General features: G+C 45.0%; 1 protein-coding gene across 2 annotated transcripts in view; it reads right to left on the bottom strand.

Annotated features, from left to right (window-relative positions):
- tpk1 (thiamin pyrophosphokinase 1) overlaps nt 1–15,208 on the bottom strand; it is a 158,581-nt gene that overhangs the window by 112,659 nt on the left and 30,714 nt on the right.

Below are 15,208 nucleotides of genomic sequence, written 5' to 3'. Positions count from 1 at the left end.
CACATAGTCATTATGTGGTATTGTGTGTAGAATTTTGAGGAAACAAATTAATTTAATCCATTTTGGAATAAGGCTGTAACATTAAAATAATGTGGAAAAAGTGAAACGCTATGAATACTTTACAGATGCACAGTAGGCCAGTTCAGTATCCTTAGCAGTAAATAAATGGAGAACTTTTAAGCAAATGTTACTGTAAGGAAAGTACTTAAACACTATTTTTAAATAAAAAGTTTTATTGAGATGGATTATTGGAGATTGTATGGGTGTCAATGGCCAGATTAGGTAGCTATACATGAACAAAGGGAAAATAAGACCTGTTAAAAAAAGATTTAACAAGACAAAAAGATTTTTACAACACAAGATTTCAGTGGATTTATAACTTTTTAAAGACTAAAATTTTGCTTTTGAGGTTTAAGACATTTTAGAACCCTGCGGATACCCTGCATTCGTTTACCTACAAACTGCAGTCGAATGTATGTTTAATTTTTGCAGTTTCACAAAAACATGTAGGCTGAAGCACATATTTCCACTGAGCCATTGTAGTTAACTACGTTTTTTTTTTTTTTTTAATAAAAAATAGGACTGTCAAAAATGTCAAGATCAGGTAATCATGAGAAAAGCCTCCAGATAAACATCATAGTATTGTAATTAACTGAAGAGCTTTTAAGAATAACATTTGTAGGTTATACCGGAATATGAATTAAATTAATTAATCTATGCATCACTAACTTAAGAAATTACATAATTGTGAGCAAAATTCGACAAGCAAGCAAATCAGAAAGCCTGAAACAGGGGGTGCCCAATCTTGGTCCTGTATCCTGCATAACTATGCAGGATACTGAGGGCCAGTATCCTGCATAGTTTAATTTCCTTTAACACATCAGCCTGTAAATTTTTGTATACCTAGAAAGAGCTTGATTAGTTGGTTCAGGTGTGTTTAATTGGGGTTGGAACTAAAATATGCAGGATACCGGCCCTCCAGGACTGAGCTTGACCACCCCTGGCCTAGAAGCTAGAAGCCTAGAAAAGGTAAAAATAATGTCATTATTAGTGTGCGTGTAAGATTCTGTGTTTTGATTCTACATCCAAATTATCCATTTTAGGGTTTTTAGACATTATTTAATACAAACATATCCATTTCATATTAGTGTTTTAAATCAACCTTAAGGCCTAATGCATTTATGACTATTTAAAAAAAATAGTGATTTCTAAGGGTCAAATGTTCACGCTTTTCAAACAATTAATCGAAAAGCAATAAAACACATTTTATAAGGTCTTTTACAACAGTGCAAGGTTCACTTCCCTCTATAATGACCCTGATAAGACATACTTACAAAGACACGAGTGAACTGCAAAATCATTTGCTCTTCAGTTCAGAAATAATGCCTCATGATGATGCATCCAGGCCGGTCATTCATTAGTTCCCAGACAGTTAAATTGGTCTGGCAAAGACATCATCATTTGTTCATAGTATGATTACGCTGGCGTTTTCAATGCAGTCTCTAAAGGTGAATCAAAGAAGCTTTTCTGTAAAGATCCCATCAAAGTAAACAGCGTGCTACATCTCTAACCGGAAAACAGGGTGTAATTCAGTATAGCCAAGAACTCCAGCTAGGAGAAAGACTTGAAAGCACTTGCCTGAATGCAAATGACTCATTATTTCGACACCAGGCAAATATATTAATGCGAAGACTTCAATAAAATGAAGACTTAACCACATGCAGTGCGAAATAGGCAATAGTATAACATCCGACGCTATGAATCTTGAGAATTGACAGCACTTAAACTGCTTTCAGTTTTTAATGTGCTGTGAATATCTTACCTTTTGATTCATTGAAAACTGTTAGATCGTGAACTGCTTTGCGTATAACTTTGAATTTAAAGGGGGTGTATTACTTTGCCCAAGCTCATATTAATTTACAGAGGAGTACTCCATCCATCTTTCCTCCAAAAAGTCTTAAGTTCTTTTTTAAATACTTATAAGACAAGGTTACAGCTTTCAGATTTTCTAAAAAATGAGCACCTGGAGGTGTGCTGTGGGAAGATCAACTGAGCAAACAGGGCACAACTGCAGCATCTTTAATTTAGTGACTGACTACATCCTTATATCGCTTTTAAAAATGTATTTTTAAAAATCTTTGTAATGCATACAATCACAGTGATCAGTCTTAGCTGGTCAGTGCGGTCAGTACATCATTGATCAGCTTTTAAATTCAAATCTGCCATAGCACAATGCCTGTCACCAAGTCAGAAAAAGAGAAGAATGACACTTTTCAAAGATCAAAACTTAGCACTACTTTCAATGAACTAATGTTTGCCTAAGTTTTAATAAAGACATTTTAATAAACACATTGAAAGGCAAAAATGTGGTTTGTAAAATGCAAGCTGATATCTATTGAAGACAGCAGTAATACTTATTTTACATATACTAATACAACGCGGTTATTTGCAAAGATATACACTGTTTAGGTAACGTTCGAGGTTACTAAAGTAACCCTTCGTTCCCCGAGGAGGGGAACGGAAGCACTATAAGTGGATTTGATTGTTAAAATCCACGTATGGAAGGTTCGGTTCAGAAGCTACTCGTCTGAAAGAGTATTGAACGGGCCAATTAAGAATGAATTGGCAGCGCAAGCCTGCGCAGGTGAGCGACATAAGCAATCAACTGAGTATATAAGCTCACCTGGCGCCAGCAGACGCTATCCTTTTTAAGCTGAAGAGACTTTTAACAGCTAAGGGACAGTCATTATGGCGACGGAGTATAGTGCTTCCGTTCCCCTCCTCGGGGAACGAAGGGTTACTTTAGTAACCTCGAACGTTCCCCTTCGGGGGGAACTTCAGCACTATAAGTGGATTTGATTGTTAAAATCCACATATGGGAGCCCATTGAAAGCGCCATAATGACTGCACCTTACCAACACCCACCATGAGAGAGCGGTCAGGCAAGCGTGATGCACCCAGATCACGAGAGGCGTGGTCCTCCAACGTGCCCATGGCCCTAACTTATCCTACTTCAAAAGAAGTTTTACGGAATAGGTATCTTTTTTGGGAGTCGTTAGCGTCTAGATAATTCTAGGAATACACGACAGTACGTTGGGAAGCGTGCCATCCCAGTAGGGAGGACGCTGCAGAGACCATCCGCACCCAATAGGGGGAAACAAATGGAATTACATATGGACTAACCCTGAAAAGGGGGAGTGCGCATAAGAAGGTGGTTAGCAGATAGGGAAAGCATGGGTCCGCCCAGGGGGGGAACTTAACCGTGGCGGAAAAGCATATGGGGATCACCAGCGGGGATTGGCCATAGCAGGCACCTATACCCAAAACGCGGGCTGACCAGCGGGCAGACCTACTACGTAATGGGCCAGCAAGTGACTCCTCCGCTGAGTCAGTGCTGGGGGCCTCGGAGGAATCTGCAGGGCTCACCGAATGGGGAACTTTACTGACAGACAGGAGGGTGCACATCTCTCCGTGTTAGGGAAAAAAAGGCAACGCAAGCGTGTACAACACCTACCGAGTTGTTTCCTCAATCACCAAAGGTACCTAACACCCTTGAGGAAACCGGCTCCACTCGCAGATTAAAAAATCTTGCAAATGTGTTGGGTGTCGCCCAGCCCGCAGCTCTACAAATGTCTGTTAAAGAAGCGCCACGCGCACACGCCCAAGAGGATGCAACGCTCCGAGTGGAGTGCGCATGCACTCCTGGAGGGCGCGGCTGGCCTCTGCTCAAATAAGCACATGAATGGCCTTCACAATCCAGTGGGATAAACGTTGTTTAGACACGGCACTTCCCTGCTGCCGTCCGCCATAACAGACAAAGAGCTGCTCAGAAGATCTAAAGTTCTGAGTACGGTCCACATAAATGCGCAGAGCGCGAACTGGACAAGTAAGGACAGGGCTGGGTCTGCCTCCTCCGGGGGCAGCGCTTGCAGGGTTACTACCTGATCTCTAAAAGGAGTGGTAGGAACTTTGGGCACATAACCCGGGCGGGGTCTCAGAATAACGTGAGAAAATCCCGGCCCGAATTCCAGGCACGAGTCACTGACCGAAAATGCCTCCAGGTCCCCGACCCTCTTAATGGAGGCCAACGCGACCAGCAGAGCTGTCTTCAGGGACAGAAATCTTAAAGATACTGTATGGAGTGGCTCGAAGGGATCAAATCGCAGGCTCGTGAGAACGAGGGCGAGATCCCAAGAGGGCGTGAGAGGGGGGCGAGTTGGATTAATTCGCCTAGCGCCTCTGAGGAACCGGATGATGAGGTTATGCTTTCCCACGGTGCCGCCAGCCACCGCGTCATGGTGAGCGGAGATGGCAGCAACGTAAACCTTGAGAGTGGAGGGCGACCGCCTGCTGTCCAGCTTCTCTAAGGAAAGAGAGCACAACACTGATCTGGGAAGATCGGGGGTCTTCTCAGCGAGAGACACACCACTCAGTGAATAGACTCCACTTCAGGGCGTAGGCGCGCCTCGTGGAGGGGGCTCTAGCCTGAGTGATGGTAACAACCACCGCGGGCGGCAGGTTACCTAAGTCTTCCTCGCGTCTATGGACCACACGTGGAGGCTCCAGAGATCGGGACGAGGGTGCCAGATGGTGCCTTGTCCCTGAGAAAGTAGGTCCTCTCTCAAAGGGATCTGCCAAGGGAGGGCCGTCGCGAGGAGGGAGAGCTCTGATATCCAGGTTCGGTTGGGCCAGAGGGGCGCAACTAGCAAAACCTGCTCCTCGTCCTCCCTGACCTTGCACATTAACTGCGCGATCAGGCTCACTGGGGGAAACGCATACTTGCGTACGCCCCGAGCTCAGCTGTGGGCCAGTGCATCCGTGCCGAGAGAGCCCTCGGTCAGGGAATAAAACAACTGGCAATTAGCATTCCCCGAATCGCGCCCATATCAGCTGGACAGACTCGGGGTGGAGTCTCCATTCTCCAGAGTGAATCTGCTGCCGTGAGAGCACATTGGCTGCACGGTTGAGCATACCTGGGATGTGAATGGCGCGCAGCGACTTCAGCCGCGGGTGACTCCAGAGGAGCAGACGGCGGGCGAGCTGAGACATGCGGCGAGAGCGCATACCCCCCATGCGGTTGATATACGCCGCCGCCGCCGTACTGTCCGTCCTGACCAGCACGTGTTGCTCCCCCAGCGCCGGAGAAAAACGGCGGAGAGCAAGGAACACTGCCAACAGCTCTAGGCGATTGATGTGCCAATGGAGCTGGGCACCTACCCACAGGCCCGCAGCTGCATGCCCGCGACACACGGCTCCCCAGCCTGTGCTGGAAGCATCTGTCGAAACAACAACATGACTGGACGCCTGTCCCAGAGGCACACCGGCCTGCAGGAACGAGGGGTCATTCCAGGGGCTGAGGGTGCGGCGACACAGCGCAGTAACAGAGACTCGGTGTGTGCCCGCATGCCATGCGCGTCTCGGAACTCGATCTTGAAGCCAGTGCTGAAGTGGTCTCATATGGAGCAATCCGAGCGGCGTGACGGCCGCAGCGGAAGCCATATGCCCCAGGAGCCTCTGAAAATATTTCAGTGGGACCACTAACTTGCTGTCGAGCTCCCTCAGACAGTTCAGCAGCAGGCGAGCGTGCTCTCCGGAGAGGCGCGCTACCATGGTGATCGAGTCCAGCTCCATCCCGAGAAAAGAGATCCTCTGCACCGGGGCGAGTTTGCTCTTTTCCCAGTTGACCTGCAACCCCAATAGGCGGAGATGCCGGAGCACCTCGTCTCTGTGCGCAGTCAATTGCTCCCGAGAGTGGGCTAAAATCAGCCAGTCGTCGAGATAATTGAGTACGCGGATGCCCGCAAGCCGCAGAGGCGCTAGGGCACCCTCCGCGAGTTTGGTGAAGACCCGCGGAGACAGAGAGAGCCCGAAGGGGAGGACCTTGTACTGCCATGCTCGACCTTCGAACGCAAACCGCAGAAACTGACGGTGGCGTGGAAGAATGGAGACATGAAAATACGCGTCCTTCAGGTCTATGGCTGCAAACCAATCCTGAGGACGAACGCATCGGAGGATGCACCTCTGCGTAAGCATTCTGAACGACAGCTTGTGAAGGCAGCGATTCAAAACGCGCAGATCTAGGATTGGCCATGACCCACCGCTCTTTTTGGGTACGATGAAGTACGGGCTGTAAAACCCGCTCTCCATCTCGGCTGGAGGTACCGGCTCGATTGCACCCTTCGCCAGGAGGGCAGCAATCTCCTCTCGCAAGACAGGGGCGGACAGGGGATTGACCCTGGTGAAATACACGCCCGTAAACCTGGGAGGCCGTTTGGAGAACTGAAGTTCGTAGCCGAGTCTGATCGTGCGTATGAGCCACCGCGAGGGGCTGGCCCGCGCTAACCAGGCAGGCAGAGCCCTCGCTAATGACGTCATCGCAGCAATCGTTGACGTACCCGCGGAGGGGCAGCGAGGAGCGGGTGTGCTGATCCGGGGAGCGCGAGGGTCCCACAGAAGAGCTGGAGGAGAGCGTTTCGCTCTGGCTCCGCACCCTGACTCCTGAGAGGGGGCTTGGGGGCTGGGAGAAGGGAGACCGTCCCCCCAGCGCCCGAGAGCCGCTGGCGGAGCATGCAAGCCCTGCGAGCTGAGAGGCAGCGCGTCCCAGACTGGCGGGGCTTGAGCTGTCACATCCGGGGAAGGGAGAAAATGCTCTTTGATCGAAACTTTGGTGGCACTGAAAAGTACCGTTGGATTTTGGGCCCCGCCCTCCAGCGGAGAAAGAGCAAGTCTCCTCTTTTCCGGATGGCCTGTCTCAGGGACGGTTCGCAGTCCGTTTACCGGACTTAGCGGCGCCCTGGGGAGGAGGGGCTACCGGCTTTCGGCGTGCTCGAAGCGCTCGCTTCGCCGGAGGCGGGGGCGGGGCATTGGCCGTTGGCGGGCGCCCTCGGTGAGGAACAGCGGAGGTGGATGGCTCGGCCGGGGATGGAGCGGGCTTACGGCCCCGCCGATAGATGACTTTGCCCATCGCATCCGACTGCTCGCTCACCGCCTTGAACTCCTGGGTGAATTCACCGACGGTGTCGCCGAACAGGCCAGCCTGGGATATGGGCGCGTCAAGAAAGCGAACTTTGTCGACATCGCGCATATCTGCCAGGTTTAGCCAGAGGTGGCGTTCCTGGACCACAAGTGTGGACATCGTCCTCCCCAGTGCGCAGGCGGCGGACTTAGTGGTCCGGAGAGCATAGTCGGTCGCCGTACGCAGCTCGTGTAACAAGCCTGGGTTAGACCCACCCTCGTGCAGCTCAGCCAGCGCCTGCGCTTGGTAGCGCTGGTAGGTGGCCATCGCATGCAAGGCGGAAGCTGCCTGGCCCGCAGCCTTGTAAGCTCTAGCTCCGAGGGAGGCAGAAAACTTACAGGCTTTGGACTGGAGATGGGGCGGACCACGCAAAGCGGGGGCGCCACGCGGACAAAGATTGACCGCAATGGCGCGCTCCACCTGCGGGATCGCCTCATACCCCCTGGCAGCTCCACCATCCAGGGTGGTGAGGGCGGAGGCGGACGCAGCGCGGGCAGAGAAAGGTGCCCTCCAGGACTGCGTGAGCCTACTGTGCACTTCCGGGAAGAAGGGGACGAGAGGCTTCGAAGGCTTCGCCTTCTGATCCTCTACGTAACACCCATCTAGTCGGTCCGGCCGCGGGGCTGGGGGATAAACCATCTCCAACCCGACGGCCGAAGCAGCCCGAGAAAGCACGGCCAACATGTCCGCTTCAGGATCCGTTTTGACGGCGCTCGCTTGCCCAGTGGGGGCGAGCGGGTCCGGATCATCGTCGGACAATGAAAGCCCGCCCACCGATGCCACGGAGGACATCTGATCCGTGTCAGCGAGCGTGAGAGCTACCATCTGATTAGACGGATCACTCTCAGTACCCGAAGCTTGGATGGAGCGCTTGGAGGAGCGAGAGGTCCGCGAGCCCGTGGGCGGCGGATTGTCTCTCGCTGAAGCCCTCAGATCTGCCCGAGCGCCCGCTGCAGAGCAGGAGGCAACTGGGGTGGCTCGCTCTCTTACGAAAGCTAACCGCGATCTCAACTGCGCAACGGTCATGGCATCGCAGTGACGACATGAACCGCCCCCGAGCACCACATTAACATGCTGGACCCCCAAACATGTAATGCAGTGATCGTGTCCATCATCCGGAGCCAGGAAACCCCCGCAACCAGAAACGCACAGTCGGAGCGCCATCCTGAAAAGGACGTGCTGCATGACTGTGTTGCTCTTTTAGGATTCGCAACAATACGCACCGCTCTTGGAGGACCGGACCCAAAGGGACGCCAGGCAAGGGAGATATCCAGCTCGACCGTCTGCCGCTGCGTGGACTCGCTCTGGACCGGGATGAAATCGTTCTCTCGAAATGGCTGTAGATCAGCAGGAGGAACCCTCATAAGCTCGATCAGAAAAGGCTCTGAAGCGAAAAGGATAGCGTCTGCTGGCGCCAGGTGAGCTTATATACTCAGTTGATTGCTTATGTCGCTCACCTGCGCAGGCTTGCGCTGCCAATTCATTCTTAATTGGCCCGTTCAATACTCTTTCAGACGAGTAGCTTCTGAACCGAACCTCCCATACGTGGATTTTAACAATCAAATCCACTTATAGTGCTGAAGTTCCCCCCGAAGGGGAACTAGAATGTTTACTCTATTCTTCTCCCAGTTAAAGGTTCAAGACACCCTTGAGTACTTTTTTGTAATTTTAATAGATTTGTTTGTGTTGAGCATCAGTCAAGACAACATTAGCAACTTTCAGCTTTAATTGTGGGGAAAACTGGATAGTTTTGAGCATTTGTCAGCTAATTTCATCTTCTGAGTTTAAAATAATTATTATTTAATTAATATTCAAAGCAGAGTTTTCTTCTCCTATGAGAAGACCCTGCTTCCTAATTATTCATGAGAGCATGTGCTTTCCGAAGGCAGGGCAAAACTGCCAAGCTGTAAGACCCAAAACTGGGTGAGACTGTGTCTGCGCACGGCTCGGGTCATTTGTGTTTGTTCCCATAATCCACAGGTTTTGTTGCATGTTTTTCCCTGTGATTCTGTCAGGGCCGATACAGCAAAGCTGTTGGTTTGCAGCAATTATTTTTGTTAGGAGAGCTGTACGAGAATTGGAGAATGGTGGACTTTGTATTTTATCAGTTGAGTTTGTTACTATTCAGACACATCGAATATATCCGTGGTGCCGTGTTCGCCCTTATGTTTAAAATCTCCAGACTACTGGCAGGGCTAATGGTTTGAATAGACAGGGCAAGAGGCCTGCTGCACAACTATCCACTGTCTGCATTCAGACCCGGGAATTGAAAAGGAGAGAAGTCCTTGTCATTTATAGTGTTTATATAAACATGATTATCTTTATGATGATATAACAAATTGTGATTATGTGAATATAAAATTATGAATGAAAAAGGTAGCAGGGCATTAAATTACTGTATTTCTTTACATGTTTACTTTGTAAAATACAATCATGGGTCTTGTAAAGGTTTGTGTCTCACGTTGTGTGCCAAGTGACAACAGTTGTTCTCACCCCTTTTTTTTTTCCCTGCTCTGCCGGCCATGCCCATTACTGAGCATTTTTTTTTTTAAAATTCTGAGCTAGACTTGAACCGAAAGAGAGGGGGTTTCATGGCCCTTTAGAGCTTTTTACTTGCATGTACTTTAGGAGCTGTTAAATTGGTTGATGTGATGTAAATCCAGAAGCTCTAATCTCCATTGCAGTGCATAGGGATGTGGAATGACATGTCACATACCAAATGTGTCTCCATGGAAATATGTAAAATTGATGAGTTCTAAACATCTCACAAAGGAGGGAGGGGGCAGCTGATGCATTGAAAAATGACATGTGAAATGGTAAAATGAGCTATGACTACATAAAATCAGCCTTATCTCGCATTCAAAGAAACACACTTTATGGAACTTATTCAGAGCTAAATCCTGTGTCGCACTGGTAATGTAATCATGAGACAGACTAAAAAAAAAAAAAAAAAAATTGAAATTAATAATAATAAAAAAAGAAACTAGTTATGTCCCAGTACAAAAATAATAACTCCGTTACATCCAAATCTTTTTTTGAAACAGTATAAATAGCTCTGAATGCATGAAACAGTATTAGGGCCTACTCACACTTTGTCATCCGTACCGTGCCCAGGCCCGTTTCCCGGATCGTTTGAGAAGTGTGAGTGCGCTGAATCGGGCTCAAGCACGGTTCACTTGGCCGGCCCTGGCCCGGTTGGAAGAGGTGTGCCTGAGCCCGGTTCACTTGGGCCAAGGCCCGAAACTGAAAGCGAGAAGTGACTTTTAAGGGGCTGTTTCATATGGATTTATTAATAATTCTTACTGTTCAGTAAACGTAAACTGCCGTAGTTTATTAAAGACGCAGACCCCTCACTGCACGACAGCTGCGCGCCTTCAGCAGACCTCCTCATTCCTGCAGCCCGAGGGCTTTATGATTGTTTATGAGCGGCAAAAGTGGCGGATCTGTTCGGTGAAATATCTGACTGCGTGTCCCCGCATCCCTAAGGACTGTTTGGCGAAATATTTGACGGCATATCAAACGACTGAAACGATATAACGAGAGAAATCTCCACTGTGCTGCTGAGTGAGAGAGTGCTTCTCACTGAACCAGCGCAGCAACGATGACGTAAGCGTGCCGAAGCCCGTTTGTGGTGTGAGCGCGGGCTATCGGGGGAGACGGGAGGGGGGACAAGCGTGCTTTGGCCCGGTTCGAGGCAACTGTACCTAGTGTGAGTACGGCCTTAGAGTACTCCCTGAACTAAAGAATCGTTCACCCAAAACTTTTATTTGCCATCATATTTATTCAACCTCACATGGTTCCAAACTTTTCATGTGGTTCAATTTGAAAAAAGCTGGAACCATTAACCATTGACTTCCATAGGAGTTATGGTTTTCCGGCATCCTTCAAATTATCCTCTTTTGTCTTTGACAGAAGAAAGAAACTGTTTTGTGATAAGTGAAGAGTGAGAACATTTTCTGTTTTAGGTAAACTATCCTTTTAACTATTATCTCTTTTGAGGGTTGATCACATAATGTTTAATGAAGAGTCAAAATTTATTGCAATTATAAAATGAATAGATTTTTAAAGTACAAAAGTGTTGGCATCAGACATCCAATAGTAACCAACCAAGCTTTCTCACTTTTTACCGAGGTAGAATTACGTTGAACGGAGATGCCAAAAGGGTAAATCATCGACGGATGCTCTTTCACTGAAGCCCTGGTGCAGGACAGATAACCTTGTAAATAAACACTTCATAATCCACCAGCGGTGCTTCCTCTTCCTGTCATGAACTTTTGCTACTCGGCATGTGTTTTATGGGGGACAAATATTGATGAGGTAGACTTTGCTGTCGCTGATTTAATGTCTTTTGGCAGTGGAAGTGAAGTGAAGCCTGTGGCCTCTGTAAATCAAAGTGGGTGAATGGTCAACGGGTGAAATGGAAGGTTAGTTCACCTTTTAAGCTGGCTTCTTTATGCTTAGAAGAGTCGTGAAACTTTTCATTTAAATCAACAATTTTGCTTTTAAAACTTTAGACAGTACTTGCTGCTCGATGTAGGTAATTAAAAAAGAAAAACAACCGAGATATTTATCATAAAGTTTTTTTTTCTATATTTCCCTGCAAGACAAGCCTATAAGTATTTAAATTACAACTCACATTTTTTTGTAATATAATTTAAATATTTTTAAACAGAGGATACATTAATCTGATGAAAGCTGCAGCTTACAGTTCCATACATTTTTCTTCACAGTTTTAATACCTTATGATTACATTTTTATTCCTAATTCATTTCAAAGCTGAATTTCACACTTTATTATTACAGTTTTCATTGTTATGTGATCTCCAGAAATCATTCATATATGTTGACTTGGTGCTGAAATATTTTGTAAAATTATAAAGGGCTGCTTTACTGTTTTAGTTACACTTAGCTGTGTTTTCATTCACCTAAATGTATGCACATTTTGGAATATCGCATAAAAAAGCCTGGATGGAAATGCCAAGATGCGCATAAATTTCAAAAATTCACATAAAAAATATGTGCACAACTGAGTAGGATAAACATTTATCCAATATGAAAAACTGCACACATAAACTACTGTACAATGGAAACTCATTTACCAAATTAATAAATTTCAGCATGCGCATCAAAAGTCATGTGATTTTGCTTCAACCGACCATGGAATGATAAAAATGGTGTAAAGTGACTGGTATGTTTGGGTGAAGGATGAGACCTTTACATTATTTAATGTTGTATTTATTAATGGTGCGACATGGTGGCACAGTTGGTAGTGCTGTCGCCTCATAGCAAGAAGGTCACTGGTTCGAGCCTCGGCTGGGTTAGTTGACATTTCTGTGTGGAGTTTGTATGTTCTCCCCGTGCTCTTGTAGATTTCCTCCGGGTGCTCTGGTTTCCCTTATAAGTCCAAAGACGTGCTATAGGTGAATTGGGTAAGCTAAATTGTCCATAGTCTGTGTGTGTAAATGAGTGTGTATGGATGTTTCCCAGTGATGGGTTGCAGATGGAAGGGCATCCGCTGTGTAAAAACATATGCTGGATAAGTTGGCGGTTCATTCCGCTGTGGCAGATCAGTAAAGGGACTAAGCCGAAAAGAGAATGAATGAATGAGATAATATTTATTAATAATAACCTCTTTCAGATAAGACCAAGGTCTTGACTCTGTTGTCGTTAAAAATTTTCAGATGTCCTTCAAAAAAAGAATAGGGATTTAACCCCAGCACCCTTGCCAAATTTTCCCACTGGACTAGAGTGTCTAGAAAACCGCTATATAAATGTAAGGAATTATTATTATATAAGAGAAAGAAGTACCGACCATCCTTGATGAAAAACATCAGCAGAACGCACAAATCTTCCAAGAAGTGCGAGTGAAAATGATTCTAAAAGCATACAACTACATCCACTTGTTCTAAAATGTAAGTTATTATATACAAAAAAAAACTTTCTCCTAACGCAGCAACTTCCATTTTTTAATTGAAATTTGGCACCAGTTATTTAGGAAGTGATGATTTTGTTCATATAAACTCATTGAATGGAAACTATGCTTTATTAGCAAATGTTTTATGTGATATTAAAGTTTTTAACAGGAGAAGGCAGGGCTGGCTGTATATATCACATTGTAAATCACTGACTCCAACCAAACCAATAGTGGTTTCAAAAGCAAGCGTAAGAGAAAAGTGCACCATAGCCAGTAGCCACATAGTTTTACCTTTATTTTACGTTGCTTTTGTCTCATTTGTGGAATTGTGCTTCAATGGACTTGAACTTGAGCAACCAAGCAAACTGACCAGGGCAAAAAGAGTTCTCTATATAGAGGTAGATTGGTGAGATACACGTATTCGATTACAAATCATTGACATTATTAAGTTCTTTTCTAAACATTTTTTTTTTTTAATTTCATTTGTGTCCACAGTAAGTCATACTGTGAAAAGGTATACAAATATTTAGCATCATACTGCCCGTAGCGTTCATTTTACTTAGAAACTGTAGTCAAATTTGTGTTTTATTTTTGCAGTTTTTTAAAAAGGGGTAGGCTAAAGCACATATTTCTAATGAGCCTTTGTTGTTAATTACATTTTTTGGCATAAAAAATAGGGCTGTCAAAAATGTCAAGATCAAATAATCTTGAGAAAAGCCTCCAAATGAGCATTATTGTATTGTAATTAACTGAAGAGTTTTTTATAATAACATTTGTAGGTAATACCAGAATATGAATTTAATTAATCTGATTAGTGCGAGTGATGATGATTTTAAACGCATATGACTATGATATGCTACATCTACGTATTCTAAGATGCAAGTTTCTATATACATAAAAGGCCTTCTCCTAATGCAGTAACTTCCATTTTTCTTTTGGTGTTAATTCTTTTTCTTGTGGAATGGAAACTGTGCTTTAATCACAAATGTTCTTTGCAATATTACAGTTTTTTAAATTTAAGTTATAGTCATTTTGATTCCATAATTAAATGTAAAAAAAAAAATACATTTAAATGTAATCTCATTTCTATTGCTACAAGACTTCAGTGTACAAACAACCAAAACAGTCAAAAAAAGAAAAAAAAAAAAAAAAGAAATGAGCCCAGCCAAACTCAAACTGTCAAATAAAACAGTCCTTTGCACACCTTTTAACACAGAAGCAAGGATAATGATTTCACATAACACAGTGGGTGGGAAAAAAGTTTCTGGACAAGAGAAGAAATGCTGTAGTAGAGTGTATCTGATTTCTGTGGCAATGTCAATTCTTTAACAAGAAAAGCAGGAAGTATGAAGCATTTTCTTCAATAAACACCAATGTTAGAGAAAGGGAGCAAAGAGCAGGACTAGGGCTTCAACAAATCTTATTTTAGTGTTCAAATTCAATCTTTAGGACTGACTGTCTACTGTATTATTTTACAAGTGATGAAATTCATTTCTGACAGTGTAGTCAATGTCGAGTGTGATCAGCATCACCAATGATGTCAGCAGAATGCCAAGAGGCTTGTCCAGCTGAAAGTGCTGAAGTTTCCTTTCTGCTCAGGTCTGGTGTGACATGTGTGAACTAATAAGGTGCAGGACACAATATAAGTGATTTTTTTGCACACAAATTCTAAATTCCTTCACTCATACACTTATTTACATCTACTGCATATAGCAAACGGTGGCACATTCACATCTAGTAGAAGATAAAACACAGATATGCTGGTAGAAGTATTAGTCCTCTTTTTTAACTTTAATGGAGTTGAGCACTTAAGGAATTCCTTGATTTTATAAATATAGATATAATTGGATTACTTATGCTAGTTTACTTATATTAAATTAATGTATTTAAGTTGGGAGAAAATGCACCACTGGTTTCAAATACATTTTCTGAGAATTACTTATACTGTAGATTCACATTAATTTACTGATCAAGGACAGATTAAAAATAAATAAATAAATAAATAAATAAATAAATAGATATTTCTTACATTCATTTATTTTTGCTTCGGCTTAGTCTCTTTATTTATCAACAGTCGCCACTGCAGAATGAACCGACAACTTATCCAGCAAATGTTTTACACAGCAAATGCAACACAACACAACACCCATACATACTGATTCCCATTCTCACTCAAACTCGAGAAGAACATGCATACCCCACACAGAAATGCCAACTGGCCCAGCTGGGACTTGAACCAACTTCTTGCTGTGAGGCCACCCTGTCGCCCCTAAATTTCTT

This window comes from Danio rerio, chromosome 24 (assembly GCF_049306965.1).
Source record: "Danio rerio strain Tuebingen ecotype United States chromosome 24, GRCz12tu, whole genome shotgun sequence".
NCBI classification, from domain to species: Eukaryota; Metazoa; Chordata; class Actinopteri; order Cypriniformes; family Danionidae; genus Danio; species Danio rerio.
This window is presented reverse-complemented; position numbering and strand designations above follow the sequence as displayed.